This window comes from Pezoporus wallicus, unplaced genomic scaffold, assembly GCF_028554395.1.
Source record: "Pezoporus wallicus isolate ANWC-B61680 ecotype Strahan unplaced genomic scaffold, APGP_CSIRO_Pwel_v1 contig_7545, whole genome shotgun sequence".
Classification (NCBI taxonomy): domain Eukaryota; kingdom Metazoa; phylum Chordata; class Aves; order Psittaciformes; family Psittacidae; genus Pezoporus; species Pezoporus wallicus.
In genome coordinates this window covers 3,693,524-3,712,459 of record NW_026642398.1, presented here as the reverse complement: position 1 = coordinate 3,712,459, position 18,936 = coordinate 3,693,524, and the positions used below count along the sequence as shown (strand labels likewise).

Sequence of the window (18,936 nt, the reverse complement as noted above, 5' to 3'; positions counted from 1 at the left end):
AAAAAGGTATATGCTGTTCAAAAGGGGTCGAATATGAAATTTCCAGCAATTTGATATTTCCAGGAAGGGGAATAAACCAAAACCAAAAGGAAGAACCATTTCTAACACAAAGCACAAAGCACAAGAGCTGCTAAGAAGTGCATCCATTAGGAAATTGAAAGTCCAAATGTCCCAGGCAGGAATGCAAAGAAGTATGAGTATTCATGGTGTAAGTGATTGCTCCCGTAAGTGTGCACATTATATGTACCTCACCAAGTCATGCAAGGCATAACTAACAAAAGTAAACAAACAAATAACCTCCCCAAACAAATTAATGCTAGAAAAAGAAAAAAAAAAAGGTAGCTGAACACTTCATGTGCTTATCAACAGCTCTACATAACTGTCTTGTTGAACATCAGCAACATTGCTCTCTGGAGCAATGAGAAGGTCAATGCTGCCATCTGGTTTTGCTCAAGGCAGGAGGTTTGAGCTAAGGCCTAACCCTGACTATTGCTGAAGTCTACAAGAGTTTTTCCTTTTATTTCAGTAGAGGCTATTCCCACATCCTTCTCATTAGCCTTTTGAGCACCTGATTGAAATGTGTAAGATAGAAATATAGCCAGCTTAGGCTTCCTCTATAGAAAAAGAGATTGATGCTACCCAGCTGAAATCTAAATGACCTCTGAAATGTCCTATATTTCTCCATCGATTTCCTCTCTCTCTCCATTCATTTTAATGAGTATAAGGCAGTTATATCCCTAAATTAGTTATGTGCCAAAAATTATATGGCGCTTGTGCTTGACCTTGCTTGAATCAACATGCTTTATTACCTGATCACTTTTTTTTCCCTGAGAAACCAGATATTGTCACTTTTTGAGCAAACATCAATAGTTTCAAACTCGCTGTTTTTTGTAGGGACAAAATTTAACAATCCCAAATAATTAAAAATGTTTCATATTTGCACCTAAAAATATCTTGAATATTGTAGAAATAATCCAAGAAGGTTGCTGATTAAGTAGATATGCTTTCATCATCTCCCAAGGAGCACAACAATCTGATGCAGTCTATTCTATGATGGTTTTGTTTCCCCAATGACAGCATGACAATGGTAAAAACAAAGACAGAATGTGTACCTAAAATTCATTGGGAAAAAAATTACCATGTTTATGGAGTAAATCAGCAAATTTTAATGTTGAGACAACCAAAGGAATTAAGAAATGCTGACCCGTTTATGGTAAAACTGGTGTTCCTTCTCATTCTCAGTTACTGCAGGTTCTCACACTGCCTGCTCCAGACAGATTAAAATGACTTTTGTGACTTGGACGAACGGCATCAGGAGTTAGCAGAGCTCACAAATCCTCCAGTGAGATTGTTGCTCTGCATTTTATGTTCTGCTAACAAAATTAGGTATGAGTTGCCGTGTGTCCTCAAAAGGGTTGTTTCTTGTAGAGAAGGCTTCCCACAGAATATAAAAGCAAGACAATGATTTTCAAGAATTGTTTCATAAGTGATAAATTACAAAAATTTCTTCAGACTATGAACCACTGAATAATTTACCCAGAGGATAATGATGTATGCCTTAAAAAAAATGTTTGGTATAATTACCATTTTATTCACAAGCCACTCAGCTCATGCTCACTGAAGGTATTCTGATGTGTTTTTTCCCTCCCAGTTACATAAATTTTCCCTGCTATATCATTCTGAGCTTTGCTACCTACCATTATAACTGCAAAGTTCATGTGAAAACTCCTGTTTCTCTTAGCTGAAGTCCTCTGTAGCATACTAATGATTGAGGATAAAATGCTTTTCTCAGATCTTGATTTTGTTATTATTCTTTTCTTAGACACATAGAGCTCTTGATATCCTCACTGAGAAAAGTTAAAAGTTGCCAACTTAGATACCATTTTCAGTGAAGCTGCAGCAAAAGTGCAGCAAGTATTTACTTATGGGTTAGAAACCACAGCTCTGTGAAGGTGGTGGAATTCATGTTAGAGCTGGATGCACTTAGACAAGAATATTCATGGTCAACAGAGTGCATCCTACTTCCTACAACGCAGTGACTATATAAGAGCATTGGTGTGGCACCTAGAAGCCCCACAGAAGGACTTTCTGCTAGGCCCTCAAGAAGTTGAGAACATAAAAATGGTCCCTGCTTTGAGCCTCTCAAAAATCAAAATCCTAAGCAAGAGGTTATTCATAGAACACCAGTAAATAACAAGACAGCACTACTGGCAGCTAAGTGTATAGCTGAGGCCTCTTTGGTGCTGTTACCTGCAAGAAATAAGTCAGCTTTGGAAAACAGTAGTAGCGATAGTGTGAAGAGCCTGAGTTGCCTTGGCTAGGGTTGAAATCTTGAAGTTGTGGGGGTGTTTTAGTGACTGCTTTGTGCTGTGTTTTTCACACACAGAAAATGCCCATGAGGAATATCAGTGGTGGTGTTCTGCTCAGATTGTGGATACGGTGGAGCACGAGCACAAAGTCCCACAGGGGATCCAGGCTTTCTGTCCTGTAACCTCTATTCTAATTGTTCTAACAAGTGTAAGATCTTACAAAAGAGATTTTATGGAAGCTAAGCATGTTGAGCTGAGAGTTTGTGAAGAAATGTCTTCATAATAACCCAATGGTTAGGGCAGAGGTCCCTAGAAAGGAAAACTTTGTTTTTCACCCATCCTGAATATAGAGGATTTCAAACTCAAAGTATTTATGCTGTTATGAATTTTATATTAGATATAAAACAACACCAAAACCCCCTCACCATTATTAGGTTAATGTGCAAATATCGAGCTCTAGGCTCCTGAACTAAACTTATTTCTGTTCAGAAACTTTGTTCGGATTATTTCGTATTCTTGCCTGAATAGGGAATCCAATTGTCAAGATAAATTACATGTTGTATCTCTTTATTTTCCCTTGTTCCACTATATGACTTTCATCTTTGTGATCAGAGCACTCTCTGGAGATGTGGGTTGAAGTCCCAGAGCAGAACAAGGTCACCCTTTGTGCATGTGCTCTACCCAGAAGACTATTCTGCAAAGTATAAGAACTGCCAATTCTACCCATACTTTCAGTTACCTCATTTCTGTCAATATCTAATCAGAGCTCATATCCTTATGTGGGTCTTCAGTGTCTCTCCTTAAGTCTGCTCTCTGCTTGAGTCTGAATTACAACAGAGTATTAGTGCTGAAGCTGAGTGTTTCTGAATGTATGTAAATGTGAATGAAGACATACAAGGAATATTCACACCCACCAGAGATGTACCAGGGAGTTTTATGTGCACCAGAGATGAGACTATGCCAGGGATTAGGCCGTCTGTAAGACAAGTGTGCACATCAACTCTTAAATCTCAAAGTAAGCATCTGGATTTCTCAAACCTTAGCCACAAGCTGTATCTAAAGCTGGCTGCTGTCAATGGAGACACTGATGTTGGGTGGCACTAAGTCTTCACACAGTATCACAGTACCACAGTATGCTAGAGATTGGAAGGGATCTCGAAAGATCATCTAGTCCAATCCCCCTGCCGGAGCAGGAACACCTAGATAATGTTACACAGGAATGTGTCCAGGCGGGTTTTGAATGTCTCCAGGGAAGGAGACTCCACAACCTCCCTGGGCAGCCTGTTCCAGTGTTCCGTCACCCTCACTGAGAAGAAGTTTCTTCTCAAGTTTAAGTGGAACCTCTTGTGTTCCAGTTTGTACCCATTAACCCTTCTCCTATCATTGTTTGCCACTGAGTAGAGCCTGGCTCCATCCTCGTGACACTCCCCCTTTATATATTTATATACACTAATAAGGTCACCCCTCAGTCTCCTCTTCTCCAAACTATAGAGACCCAGGTCCCTCAGTCTTTCCTCATAAGGGAGATGCTCCACTCCCTTAATCATCTTTGTTGCCCTAAGTCTTATATGAGTGGCAGCAGGCATTTCTTAAAAACCTGCATCTGAATAAATTCAGTGTATTTAATATTTTCTAGTCAATGAATAAATTCCTTCTGTGTGCAAATGATTTTAATTTCCTGTTTAAGGGCAGCTATTTAGTTTAGTGCGAAAGCTGCAAAATTATTTCCTTTGGCTGGTTTCTAATCCCAGAACTGATGTTGGACTTGAATGTAACTCTGAACCAGTAATGCCTTTTTGTCACTGAGGCTGTTGGTTTGCTTCTTGCATCCATTTGAAGTTTCAAAATGTTGAGATGCTCACATAAACCTACACCAGAACAAACAAATTCCAGTATAATACAGACCAAAACCAGTAATAAAGTATATTGGGATCCCATGTTGCTTGTTTTTTAAGGGATAGCTGCAGGGACTGAAACACAGGTAGTCACTGTAACACATGCATAGTCAGCCTATGTATTTTTTGGTTTCAAATATCTGTGCAGCATCTCAGGATATGAATAATAAGTTTGTGTTGACTCCATCTGAAAACATCTTGTACTACTGTGACTCATTTCTGTTATTCTCAATAATGACTTGCAAAGAAATTGTCTTGTGAGTAAAAACTGGAGGGCAATAAATATTTCCAAACATGATCAACACTTGCTGAGAGAAAGAGAGGCAGCATTATAGGGAGAAATAAAAAGAGATTTAGAAAGGGGGGTGGGGGGAAATCTGTTCTCTTTTCCACAGGCAAACACAACTTGCATGAGAAGAAACTCATGTACAACATTTTACACACTTTAAAATAACTTTATTTATACAAACTTTATCAAGTATTTCATCTTTCAGATTTTATTTCAGGATTGCTCTTGAAATCTCCCTAAGGTATTGTCTTGCTTGCAAAATGTTATTTCAATTAGTTGAATATCATTCTTTACAGGATTCAGATCAAACAAGGGGCAAAACTAAATCCAAACCAAACAATATGTGTCTGCAATAAATTTCTGTTCCTGAATTATTCATACATAATGGCATAGGTGACTCTTCAAGCATTTTGAATTAACTACAATTGATTTCTCACTTTTTTATGCCTAGTTGTACAAGCTTTTTTGTACTTTTACTTCTCCTTAACAAATAAAGTATTGATTCAACTTCACTGAACATGTTTTATTTAAACTTTACCCTTTGTCAGCAACTTAGTCCTCTACCCAGAATTCTCCTCTTTGACTTTCCATTGTCTCTTGATCCGGAAGGTGAAATATACTGGATAGGCTCCTTGATATGATATAACCTATAAAATAGATTCCAAATTTGCTGGGCACAGTTACAATACAAAGCACACACAATGCGCTTTGAAGCACTTACTGCACCTTTTCTTGAATAGACTCTCAGGTTGCTCCATGGGAAATTCAACGGTTTCAAAGTCAAATAAACACACACACAAATTAAAGCCATTTATCCCAAGTACTTTTTATTTTGGCTAGTTTCTTCTTTCAGTCTGAAACTAACATTATATTCTAAACTCAGACGCTCTCTCACTCTTCCTCCTCAAGAAGACGGGAGAAAATATGATGGGAAAGTTCATGGGTTGAGAAAAAGGCAGAGAGAACACTTACCAGTTACTATCACAGGCAAAATAGACTGTAGTTGGAGAAATTAATGCATTTTTCTGTCAATTAAATTTGAGTTGGATGGTGAGAAACAAAGAAACGAGTAAAAAAACACTTTCCCCTCAGTCCCTTCTTCCCATCCCCATTTTCACCGCTCCGCTCATGATCCCTCTCCCCGAGGCGCAGGGGTGCGGATTGGGTCGCGCTCAGCCCAGCACACCCCCTCTCGCCCGCAGCTCCCTCCTCACCCCTGCTCCAACGCGGGCCCTTCCCCGCCCCGCCGGGGCTCTGCAGGGCCGCAGCTCCTGCAGGAAATCCCCCCCTGCTGCGGCGTGGGGCCCTCCCCGGGCTGCAGGGGGGTCTCTGCTCCCGCGGGGTCTCTGCAGGGCTGAGGGGATCCCTGCTCCGGGCCTGCAGCACCTCCTGCTTCCTCCTCCTCCTCCTCCTCCTCCGCCCTCCCTCGGGGTCCCGCTGCTGCTGCTCCCTCCTTGGCTTCCTCCTCCTCTGCCTGCGCCGCCCTTGGCCCCTCCTGGAACCTGTTTTCCCCGCCGGCGCCTTCTCTTGGCTGAGGGGCTCAGCTGAGTCCTGCGCTGGTGTCGCAGGAGCCGGCAGGGGCTGCCCCGTCCCCTCCTCATAGAGCCCTCCCTGCAGCACCATGGCCAGCGCCTGGGCACAGAAACCCCGATATAGAGGAACGGAAAAATTAGTCACAAAATCCGTTTAACGTCACTGCAGGGCTTTCCTTGCAAACACCCTCTGATCCCATGCACCAGCCCATGCTTTGTGTTCATCAGCGTAGTGTACAAACTGCTGCTCTGCGCAGAGATTTTGTCCAGTCTCTCTTTTCCAGTGGGGTGGGGAGAAAATGATGCCTCTTTCTGTAACGCTGTGGAAAATGAGGAATATTAAAAGTAACTCACTTTATTTCATTAAGGGCTTGACAGAGGTACAGTTTACAAGGGAGAGCACTAGCCATGATGTCTTTGGTTTAGTAATGTGTAGGATCCCAGTATAAATTCTACCAAAGTTAACAGCAAGTCAAAGTAGTCTGGATTTCTTGGTTAATTTTCCACATGAATTTTCATTCTGCATGTTCTGTGCTATAGTCTTATTACTTTCCTTAGCACAAGTATATATCTATGCACTAGCATGAAATTCCAGTGAACAAATCCTGATTATTCTTTAGATATGGGGAATGTAGATAAATGATTATGAAAAACATATTGATATTTTGGTAAAATTTAAAGTTGCTATCTTCCAAGTAGCAAAAATTAATCACATTGGTTACTATTTCTCTATGATGCTAGAATCCGGAGGAACAGTCTAGTTTACACTGTAGTGCAATTCTTTCAATTTATTAAGGTTGTTCATATATTTACAGTATAGTAAAATCAGCTTCACTCCCAACTGTATTTTTTGCAGATGCTACAGGGTGCAGCAGTTCATAAACTGTAGGTGCAGGTTACAGCCCTAGTTTTGAATGTGCTACGAGTGCAACGTGCTACTCCTAATAAAGATTATTAGGAAAAAAAATTTGGATTCCATTTGCTCAGATAAAGATATTTGTTATATAATGTATCCAAAATATCAGCCTTATTCCATACATAATCTTTTAATTCTTCACCTCATTAGACATGGTCATAAACACCTTTTGTCTGAAAAGGTTACCTCACAGTAGACCTAAAGAGAAATCAGGAAACAACAAAATGCTGTACTGCCAGGAACACAAAGTACCTGTCTTTCACATGCAAGCTCTTTTCCTTATAGCAAACACTGCTGTAGAGCATTACCTTTAAACAACTCGCAGTAATAACTGAAATCGTATGTCATCCCTTAGTGACAGTTTAAGAACAGTCAGTTTTTACCAAGTGACAGGAGATGCCTATTTCCTGGTTATCTGCACCAAAATGAGCTTGAAAGAACTAGTTTTGTCTGATTCACAAGATTACCTTCATAGTCAATAAAGTCATATAAAAAGATATGAGAAGTATGAAGAAGTTTATTTTAAATGATAGAATACAGAACAGATATATATATATAACTTCAGTATATATACATAGAAATGTAATCAAATCATAGAGGTACATATTATACAGTATGAAAAAGAAAAAGGACCTGTATTTTATCATTTCTTTTAGGAGGGCAATGAAGACCTGGTAGGAGAATTCATTTGATACCATATTGGCCTCAGTTGATTATGATTTAGGCTCCAAACTACGATTCAAGATGATTGTATTGTATCCTCTCAGTTCCAGACTTGTGAATAATCTGAAAATGCAAATAAAGCAAGCAAGGAATTGAGCAATTCTCTTGTTGTCTTCCTAAATAAATGTATAGCCTACATAGACCTTTAACTAGTTTAACAATAGTGAATACCACAAACTTGCATGAGTATTTCCAGTATAGTTGCTTTAGTCAAGCTCTAAGAACTCTTCAAACTGACTCTTTACCCAAGCCTCTCATCAGTAATAACCTGCTATAGTCTTACTACCATTCCCAGGCACATTAAGGACAAGAAAATCATTGAGAGTCATCAGCATGGCATTGCCAAGGGGAAGTCATGCTTGGCCAACTGACAAACTTCTTTGATGAAGTGACTGACATGGCAGATGGGAGGAGAGCAGTGGATATTATCTACCTGGACTTCAGGAGTGCCTTTGACACTGTTTCCCATAGGATTCCCATAAAGAAGCTGCTGATGTATGGGCTGGATGAGCAGACAGGGAAGTTGATTTAAAACTGACTGAATGGATGGGCCCAGAGGATGGTAAGCAGTGGTGCAAAGTCTAGTTGGAGGCCAGTGACTATCAGTGTATGCCAGGGATCAATACTGGGTCCAGTCCTGCTCAACATCTTCATTACCGATATATATGATGGAGCAGGGACTACTTTCAGCAAGTTTTCATGTAACACCAAACTGGGAGGAGCGGCTGATATGCCAGAGGGATCTGTTGACATCCAGAGAGACCTCAACCAGCTGCAGAAATGATTCAACAGGAATAATGTTCACATGTTAAAATTTGCTTGCTGAATTAATACCAGCTTTTTTTTTTTTTCCTGTGAAAACATTTACATTTTTGCTACCAGCTGTAGGACAAGAATCCAACATGTCCCACCACAACTGCCAGAGCAAAGTCTGGAAATTGATGAAGTTTGTGAGACACAGCATATTCATTCTTTTTTTTTCACTTGGTAGGTAGAAATGTGTGTGACTTTTGAAGTGATCAGATCTGGCAGCTCCTGGAAGTAAGTAACTATAAAGTAAGTAACCATAAAGTAAGTAACCACCTCACAAAGGTTTTTTTTTTCATAATCTCATAAATTCCATTTTAAAACTACATTAGCTTGTGGTCCCTATACACCTTGAGAAAGCTATTTAAGATATCACTTAGATTACTAGAACCTTTCTTCTATTTTCTAGCTTAAATGTGCACCATTTCTTCTCATGTCAACATTGACAGTTAACTTACGTAGTTCTTTCCCTCCTTAATGCTTAGCCCTCTTGAGTATGATCCAAACCCTACCTAATCTTCATTTAGCTAAACTAAAAGATTTTTCCAAGGCTCTCTTTCTGTAACAGCTTTGAGTATCCCTAGTAGACTTTCTCTGAACTTGTTCCTGTTGGAACATATCACTCTTGAATGCAGCTGACAGAACATTAGACATAATTCCTCCGGGCTGGTGGTTCCTACAATTTCTTAATAATCTGAACCTGGAGTACCCAACCTGACTCTTTAAAAGGCTGCATTTACAATTTTCTTGGCAAGTAATATCCATTTCCCAAGGACATTTTGCAATTCACAGATAAGAGAGTAGTGAGAAGTCTGCCTGCTTTGTAGCAGCCTACGTCTGTGCATGTTGCCTTGGGGAGTGAGTGTGCTCCTGACAGCAGTCTTCCTTCTGCTCTTCTTCCAAGGCGGTCCACACCACGTGTGCAGTCTGGGTCACTTGAGTGAAAGCACCAGTTCTTCATTGCTGGACCTCAGGGAAAGTAGGAGACCTGAGCCCACATCACTGTGAAGACAAAGTTACACAGTGCTACCACTGAGTTGGCTAGGGCAGGTCTCTGAAACAGTACAAGTTTGACCTTCCTCTTGCAAGGCAGCTTCTGAATGGGACTTGCATGCATAGTGACCTCCCTATATTTTTTTTTTTTCTCTTACAGACAGAAAGGGAGTTTGTTTAATTTTAGTTTGCTTGTTTGTCAAATCACCTGGTGATATCTAGGAGGAAAATCATGCTGGAGAAGAAAACCTCACATGTCATATTAATGATATATTTGAAATAGACATTGCTGAGACTGATCTAGCACATAATGATTTGGTTCAGGATGATAGTACTGATACTCAAAACATGTTTCTCAGTTGCTCAGTGCTGAAGACTTGATTCTTTTCTTTGTATGTTCAGTTATGGGCAAGAAAGGACAGAAGTTGTGTGGGCAGTTAAGGTATCCAGCACAGAGACTGATGAGGTAGCTAGGCAGCACAGTGTAATACTGACAGCTAGAGACATAAAGCACAAACATGGTACTTTCACGTTTCTCCTTCCCACTGTATTCTCTGATGTTTTGATATTATTGAAGTACAAAGGAAGTGTTGCTAAAAGGTATCAATGGTGTACTGAGAAAAAAGACAATAGAAAACAGCAGTAGTGGGCAGTTGTGCAAAGTCGCTAATCATGTTGAACCACCTTAAGATAAAATCTGCAGAACAAAGCTGCACAGATTCCAGCAATGAAACTAGCCTCCTACGAGTATTTTTTCTTTGGTGATGGTAGTAAGGTAGAGAAAGAGGCTCTTCTGCATATCCACCTGATGAAACTTGTCCTCTGTTGAACAGTGCAGTGCTTCCTCTCCCAAGTCCTAGCCATCAAATTTGAATGCCTAAGGTATTGAATTAAAGTCTTCCTTTTGGAGCCAGAAGAAAATAACTGAATTTTCCATGTTCCCTTAATTTGGCTCAGTGTCACTGTTTCAAAATAATAACATCTCCTAGTAAAGATTTAATTCTGTTAATCAGCCTTTGTAATTATTTCTTGTTCTGTGCTTCAGTTCCCAAGATGTACAATGAAAGGCTTATATTTACCACTGTTGGTTGGTTATTCATTTTTACCATAATTTTTTCTCTCATGGAGAGTATCGATTTATCAGGACCTACACTTCTGAAGGCAAAAACATGCTTTGACTGATACCTTCAGTCAGCTTGTGAAAAATGAATGATGGAAACTGCAATATGTTTTGGGGGCTTTCCCACCCCCCCATTTTTGAAACCTTTTCATTTTGAGTCTCTGATTAATTCATATTGTCATGCAAACCAGATTGATAGTAAATCCTTTCTGATTTTCAAACTGAAATGTTTTGGCTCACACATTCATATTTCTTCCTTCCCAGGGTTTCAATTTTTTAAACATTTTGTACATACCGAACATTTTGACTTTTTTGTCAAGTCGTGATTAAAGGAACGTTGCACTTCTTACATCCAAAAGTTTTTGGTGTGCTAAGAAAACTTGTTCTTAAAAATGCAGCTCCAACAGTTACCTTGTCTTTAAAGCTGCTGTGGTGGGTTGACCTTAGCAGGCACCAGGTGCCCACCAAGCTTCTCTATCACTCCCCCTCCATCAATAGGACTGGAGGAGAAACACGATGGGTCAAGGTAAGGGAGGCAAAATCACTTACTGATTACCATCATGGGCAAAACAGACTTAACTTAGGGAATTTAATTTAATTTATTGCCAATTAAACACAGTAGGATAGAGAGAAATAAAAATTAAACTAAACCCACCTTCCTCCACCCCTCCCTTCTTCACAGGCTTAACTTCACTCCCAACTCTTCTACCTTCTTCCCCCAAGTTGTACAAGGGGATGGGGAAAGGGGGTTGCAGTCAGTTCCTAGTGCTTTGTCTCTGCTGCTCCTTTTTCCTCTCATTGTTCCCCTGCTATAGTGTGGGGTCCCTGAAAGATATAGTCCTTCACAAACTGCTCCAATGCGGGTCCTTCCCACGAGCTATAGTTCTTCAAGAATTGTTCCACTATGGGTCTTTTCCATGGGGTGCTGGAATGGACTGCTCTGGGCTCCTCAGATGTTCAAAAATTCTCTTTCCCACTTTTATCAAACAAACAATAATCACTTCAAGCATCATATGGTGGCCTTTCTAGAAAAGTAATTTTTCTAGTCACTTAACTCCCCCTTTTCAGGGGTTAGGTTAGGTTAGGTTAAATGGGAGCTGTTTGGAGAGGAGCTTCATCCAGCTTCCCTATTATGCACATTCAGCTGCTATCTTGACATTACCTCCCTGCCACCATTTCTCACCTGCCTCACAGAGGTGTTATGTGATGTAATTACTTTTATTATTACTATAATTACAATGAAACCAAGTTGACAAAATGAGACTGCTTCCCCAGGCTTTTCCCATTGTTTTTTTGATGAGCTTTAAGGTTATTTTAGCAGTTAGAACTTTCTCCTGTGTTAGTTACCCATTCTCACTAACTTCTTTTTTTTTTTTTTCTTTTGTAACATTTGGTTGGGGTGATGATAAAGCACACTGACATATTCTGCTGTATCATTTTCTGCAGCTGATTTAACAAAGTGCTGTTACTAGTAGTACCCTTCTACTATTTTAGTTAGAGAATGAACAAATAAACATTTTCTGTATAATTTTCCCACCCACCTTACCCCTAGGGAAGTTGAGCACAATGTCCACACATACTTTACACACTCACAAAGCCTGGTGAATGCAAGTGAGTGATTTAGGTAACACTTTGATTCAAGTTCCCTGGTTGTGTCCCAGATTAACAGAGCATTTAGATGTTGCCACACTGAGCATTTTAGTGCTTAAAAATGGCATGTTTTCCTCCAGGAGACAGATTCAGTCCCAGTTGCACTGGTTCACTGTGCTGGAAATGAATATGAGTAGGTGTTTCACACAGGAGTGGCAAAAGGCAGTGTGCTGACCCAGTCTGTGCCTGTCAGAAGGGGCGTGTTTGAACTGCGTCTCTCACAAATACACCGAGGAAACAAACAGAAGTTTACTAAATTTCCCTTTGCACCTCTGAGAGTGCATGTGTAGTAGTGTAGAGATTGGTACACTCACTTAGAAAACAGTAGTGTTGGCTAAACCCTACCCTCAAGCACTGCAAGGGCTTGAATCCACCTTTCTCACATCCCAAAAGGCTCCCTAAATCGATCTGTACTTTTATTGGGAGCTAGCCCTCAGTTTATTTAATTTATCAAAGCGAAAGAGAAGAAAGAAGGGGATTTTGGAGTAATCCTGTTTACAACCGCAGTCAGGTAGTTGCTAGCAATATCCTGGTAGAAAACACAAAGCAAAATCAAATGCTTTAAGGAGGATGCTGGAAATGGACAGTTTGAAAATGCCAATAATTGAAACATCTTACATATCTGTAGAAAAATCTCACTTGAGCCCGGAGTATGTTTTCTGTTCATTCAATCTTTCAAGTAATTTTGTATGCATTCCTAATAAATAAGCATTCATTTATTCCATCCATTTAAAATATTTTTGAAATATTATCAAGTACAATATCGACAGTACTTTGTTAGTTATTTTTAATTTTAAAAGACATTTTGAATACACTATTTCCATTCATCAAAAATTAAAGTGTACTGTAAAATAAACATTTACTTGCCATTACAGATGATCCTGAATGTTTTGCGTGCAGCAAATTATTGCACTATCAGCTAAATGCTTCTTTTCTTCTAATAATCTGCATTCTGTTCTGATACATTAGTTTTGAGGCCAGAATTTAATGATCTTGCTGCTTTTTTTTTTTGTTTGGGTTTGTTTTTTTTTGTTTTGTTTTTCTGAGGGGTTTTTTAGTTATTCCAAAATCCAGCATTCTTTAATATATAATTTATTTCTTTATATCCGTGCTAGTGCCTTCAGGGTACCTAGGTGATAAATGCATAACTCAGCTTTCTTGTTTGGAACAAGAGTAACCTTACCCTAATTTGCTCTGAAGCAGCTAAGAAGTTTTGCGACTTCCCTAACACAATATTTCACATTCTATATAATGCAATATTTCATTTTCCAGTGAACTTATTCATATTTAATTGCATTATGGTCTGTGTGAATGTGTGACACTGTGAAACAATTCTAGAAAATTCTGGTCTGATTCTTCAAGAACTGAAAATCAAAACAAAAGGAAAAACCCCCATGTAGATATAGAAAATGTAACTTGGTGTTCAAGCCTAAGCTGGAGTGACTAGGAGACCCTGATATAAGAAAATCCTCTTATAAAGGGGATCTGAAACCCTTGGAAAAGGTGTTTTTATCATTACAACGGAAAGTCTGTCTTAGGAAGTTGAGTGGGGTGATTTCCTCTTTTATTTCTTTAAACCATATTTTCAGGAAATGTGTGTGTAAGGGAGACACAGGAGGTTTTTTTATTTCCTCTTTTATATGGAAGTCCTGATTAATGTCTGCATTACTTGTCCTATCTCTTATCCTGCTGGAAAACAAAAGGTTAAAACATCAGTGTCTTTATTGCATATTTTGAAAGATGCAATTCAAAAGGAGAAATGGGAGCGTGGTGTAATACCATATGCAGCTGGCATGTTAGCCTGTGCTGGAATGGAATATGGATAGACCAGATTGTGTGCAGGATTTGAAAGGCAGGCCAATGCTATTCTCTTGTTCCCATTCTGATTTGTCCTCTTTTGCCTCATTTGCTGATAATTCTACTTACAAAAATGTACATAGATTAATTCCATTTATTGTATTATGTGATCTGCAGTGTGCAAATCTAAGAATTGTTGCAAGTCTAGATATTGGCACACATAAATAATAATTTGAATGAAAAATGAAATTTTATGCAGTAAGCCTAATTAGTTATTTTCATCTGTGGCCTTCATCAGACCTGCACAGGTCTGGTTCTGCAAATGTTCCAGGTAAGTAGTGAAAATAATGTGAATGTGGCCTGGATTAAAATCAGTACAGAATCACACCCCATGTTTCAGGATGTATTTCTGAATGGTCTGTCCTTAGTAGTTATGCTAATGTTGTCCTCGCCTTCTTTGCAATAGAGTTATAGCATAGTGCTATTATGAACCAAAAGAGAAACTAGGGATCAAATTGTCTGTATTTATCATGACTGCATATCTACTTGAAAATTAAGAAAGGCTAGGGAATTGCCTCAAGTGCTGAGGCATGGTCATCCACACCCTTTAATACTGAGAACTTCCTTGGCATAGTTTTGGTCTGTGCCACCAGGCACTTTCCCAGCCAGTGCTCACCCAGGTTTGAAGGACACCATGGACCAAGGAAAGTTCCCAATAGGCAGCGTGGATGGAGTCAATCTGTTTTGGTAAGGCAGTTCACCATATGGCCATATTCCATATTTTCCCTATTTTCAAAACCATTTGAGACACAAACTCCTTTTTTGTTTACTAATATAGACATAAATGCTTAAAGTTTCAGCCTCTTTCAAACTGTCTTGATATGTATAGTAGTGGCAATGCAAAATACACGCAATATAAAATACTGCTGTGATCCAGAAAGGGTAAAGTACAGGTTAATTTTCTGGGATCAAAACAACAGATAACATGTTCATTTTCAATGTTAACTGGGAGAAAGGAACAGAGAGTAGTAAAGGGCTCTTGTGCATCCAGTTGGTCATGGTGACTTGAGGCATATCTAATGAGAAAACAGCTTTAGGAATTGAAGGATATCACAAATAACAAAGCCTGTACTAATGTAGTTCCTAGATGGCAAAACAAGAATCTACTGTACTAGATTTAAACTATTAGTTTAAAATAGAGAACTACTAAGTTTACAGCACTAATGATGACGTAGGAGAACAAAACTAGTGTCAATTGACAAATATGTGTGGCATGCTTATTTTGGAGGGGATGGAGATGATAAGGTGAAAGAGCTTTGGAGGGGAAAAAAGAGTGAAAAGGTAAGCCAAGTCATATGAACGGAGCTACTTGGGGGTATCTGTCAAGCATGAGATTAAAACAGCTAGGAGTAGGACAATAACCCTTTCAGTGCTCCAACAACACCTGCATCTGCTGAGAAAGGAGCATCTAGAGAGAAAGGATGTCTTCTTACCAGCACAAAGTTCACTTATTTCACTGCTGTTTATTCTTTGTGTGACCTGTGTCAGCCAGCTCAGTCTGTCTTCCACTCATACAAAATGACAGAACAGAACAGAATACTCAGATATTTCAGTTGGAAGGGACCTACAATGAACATCTAGTCCAAGTGCCTCTAAAACACTGACGGGGCATTGACCACCTCTCTAGGAAGCTTGTTCCAGTGTTTGACCACTCTCTCAGTAAAGAAATGCTTCTGAAATTTGAGAGTAAATGATGCAGGGCTTCTCAAAAACCATGGAAGAGGCAAACACCTTCCGAGGCAGAGATCTTTCGTGGCCTGAACTCACTGATGCTACAGACCTAGGAAAGCTTTCCCAGTGCTAGTGCTTCAGCTCAGATACTATAAATTAAGGACACCTGTCACCATCTCTGTAGTGTTTTTTCCATGGGAAAGTAAAAAAAGCTTCATTAAAGATTGCGTGGAATTTAAAAACTACATTGAGGAAAACCAAATAAATCTCATTATTCCTACTTATTTATTTACATTTTACTAAGAGGTGAGAACACTGTGCTAACTACTGAGCTGCTATTCTAACTATTGAGAGACTTATCTTCATAGGTGCAGCTGTGTCAGTGAAGAGCCTTTCACCTATTAGAGCTTCCTGTCATGGCCTCCCTGCCAATGTGTCCCTTTGATTTTTGTTTCATGTACTTGAAATGTAGCTACCAAAATTACTTCAGTCTCCACGACCCAACTTAACAAAGATACACTATTTTTAAACTCACCTGCCCCACTTTTATTGAACTGGGTTAAATCAGGATCAAGGAACAGCTCAGCCAGCAGGTCAGAAGGGCTGGTAACCTTTCTGAGAGGAGCAGGGATGATGTGGATGGTGGTCTCTGAAAATGGAATAATATGAGTAGATCAGGAGAGTAGAAAAGAGCCTGATATACTCTGTGAATGTATCATGAGCAAGGTAAGTCCTGACCTTTGCATAGATGCATATATGTGACATTTTCGCATGCAGGACTCTTCCTGTCCCTTTACATGCCTTTCAACTAAGATAAGAGGTATTGTGCTAACAGGGATCACAAGGACCTCACTCTCTGAGAGTCTTTAGAAATGCAAATCATCACTGAGATCCTGCAGCTTAATTGCTTCTGGGGCCTTGGGAAACCCGGTATATTACAGATTCACAGAATTACAGAATGATTACAGAATGAAAGTTGGAAGGGACTCTGGAGGTCATCTTGCTATCCTCCTGCTCAAGCAGGGCCACCTACAACCTGTGGCTCAGGCTTTGTTAATATCTCCAAGGAGGGAAACTCCACAACCTCTCTGAGCAAACTGTGCCATTGTTCAATCACCCTCACAGTAAAGGAGTGTTCCCTGATATTCAGGAGGAACCTCCTGTTTCAGTTTATATCTCTTGCCTCTGGTCCTGTCACAGGGTACCACTGAAAAGAGCCTGGTTCTGTCCTCTTTGCACCCTCCCTTCAAGTATTTATGTACATCCATGAAGTCCTTCTTAGCCTTCTTTTCTCCAGGCTGGACAGTCCCAACTGTCTCAACTTTTCCTCATACACCAGGTGCTCCAGACCCTTACTCATCTTTGTGACCCTTCACTGGACTTCCTCCTGCATGTCTATGTATCTCTTGCACGGGGAGCTCAGCACTGGACCCAGTACTCCAGCTGTGGCCTCACCAGTGCTGAGCAGAGGGGAAGGATCACCTTCCTCAACCAGCCATCAAATATTCTCATGTAAGCCAAACTAGCTAGATTCCTAGATGAAGAAACTATTTCTTACGTGTTGACATGCAAGTTGTATGTTTTCAGGTGTTTGTTAGACATGAGACAACACTATTCTGCAGTAGACCGAATTTCTATGTCACTGCAAGAATGTTAAGTAAATGCTTCTGTTCCTCAGCAACATCATTTAGGAAAAAAAAAAAAAAAATCTTACTATAATTTGGTTTGAACCTGGTCAGTAAAAAAATACTTTTCAAGCGCAGGCTTTCAGACACAATCATGTATGTCTATACATAGACTATTCAAACAAAGATACTGTATTTTCCACTTACTAGGACTGGAAATAACTCCCCTGTTCTTGGTTGGAAGGCTCTAATTAATTGAAAAAACTATAATTTACATAATGGCTTTGAATTCATCCTGCCTCAAGAAAAAGTCATGAACTTAATTATTCTCATCAGCAGTTGACCTGAGCAAGAAGAAAGGATACACAAAAGCAAAGAGCTTTCAGTAGTTGATAGACCAACTTGGTTCAGTCTCAATCATATATTTTCTCTTCAGCTGAAGTTTTGGCATGCCAGCAGGTAAGGTTTATCTACACCCATAATCAGTTTGGACTAAGCATTCTAGACAGTATCTTATGTGGATGCTGCTATTCTGAAATAAATTCATTATTCCAAAATAGATTTAAACAGACTAGTAAGAAATTATCTTCTAAATAAGAATATATATTTATATTCTAATATAGAATGATCATTCACCTTTAAATGTATATCTTTTTATTCAGCTTATATTTCATGGGTAAATTAATGCAACTTTTTTCACACTGAAAAGTCAAAACAAACTTGTCTTTATACCAGATGAACTTTTAAAGAAATTCTAAGCAATATAGTAGAACAAAAAAAAATACTAAAGATCCAAAGTTTTAGATTCAAAGATCCAAAGATCATTAGGTGAGAGCATTTGCTTAATCCAACTTCAAACCCAGCTACAGGAACTGACAACTGGGTAAGTTGTAAGAATGCTGATTTTGTATGAGGGGAGGGAAAGGAAAATGTAACCCCTTCAAGCCTTAAGACCAATAACAAACTTTACTTTAGGGACTGAAAAAATGAGTAGCAGAGGGAGAATTAAGCACATGCATGATACCCTCCAGTGCTTCTCCTTCAAGGCTGCTCTCCCTGGGTACTGGGTCGACCATACCACCTGTGTTTTATGAGATCTGAAAAGACCATAGACTTGGATGGTAACCACGTTATGCTGGCTGCTTCGTTACTTCTGGCTCACTATGTGCAAACTGTTCCTTAAATTGAGTATGTGCTGCTTGCCTTTGAATTCAGTAATGAGTAAAAAGTTTATATCAGAGTATAAGACAGGCTCAAGGTCTTAATGTTTAGCTTGTCATATTGCAGCACTCTCACAGTTCCATATAGTCACAGAGCATACTGCATGCATTCTCTAACAGTGATTTATAAAGGCATACAGTTTCCACAGAGGTACTAATGCTTTTATATTGATGGAATTAGATCATTTAAAGCAAAGGACCCCCAAAGGAATGGGTTGCAGGAGAGGGCAAATTATTCATGCAGAAGGTAATGAATGATGTTTTTTCCTAAATGAAAACCCAGATTTCTGTAATGTAACTAAAATAATCAAATTGCTTTTAATGAACAT

General features: G+C 39.4%; 1 long non-coding RNA gene across 1 annotated transcript; it reads right to left on the bottom strand.

The window, feature by feature from the left end:
• Nucleotides 1–1,702: 1,702 nt before the first annotated feature.
• Nucleotides 1,703–5,570, bottom strand: LOC130610186 (uncharacterized). The gene is made up of 3 exons (XR_008974986.1): nucleotides 5,466–5,570; nucleotides 5,032–5,140; nucleotides 1,703–1,894 (listed from the first exon to the last, which is right to left on the bottom strand). It is a non-coding gene; the product is annotated as an uncharacterized LOC130610186 (long non-coding RNA).
• Nucleotides 5,571–18,936: the final 13,366 nt, after the last annotated feature.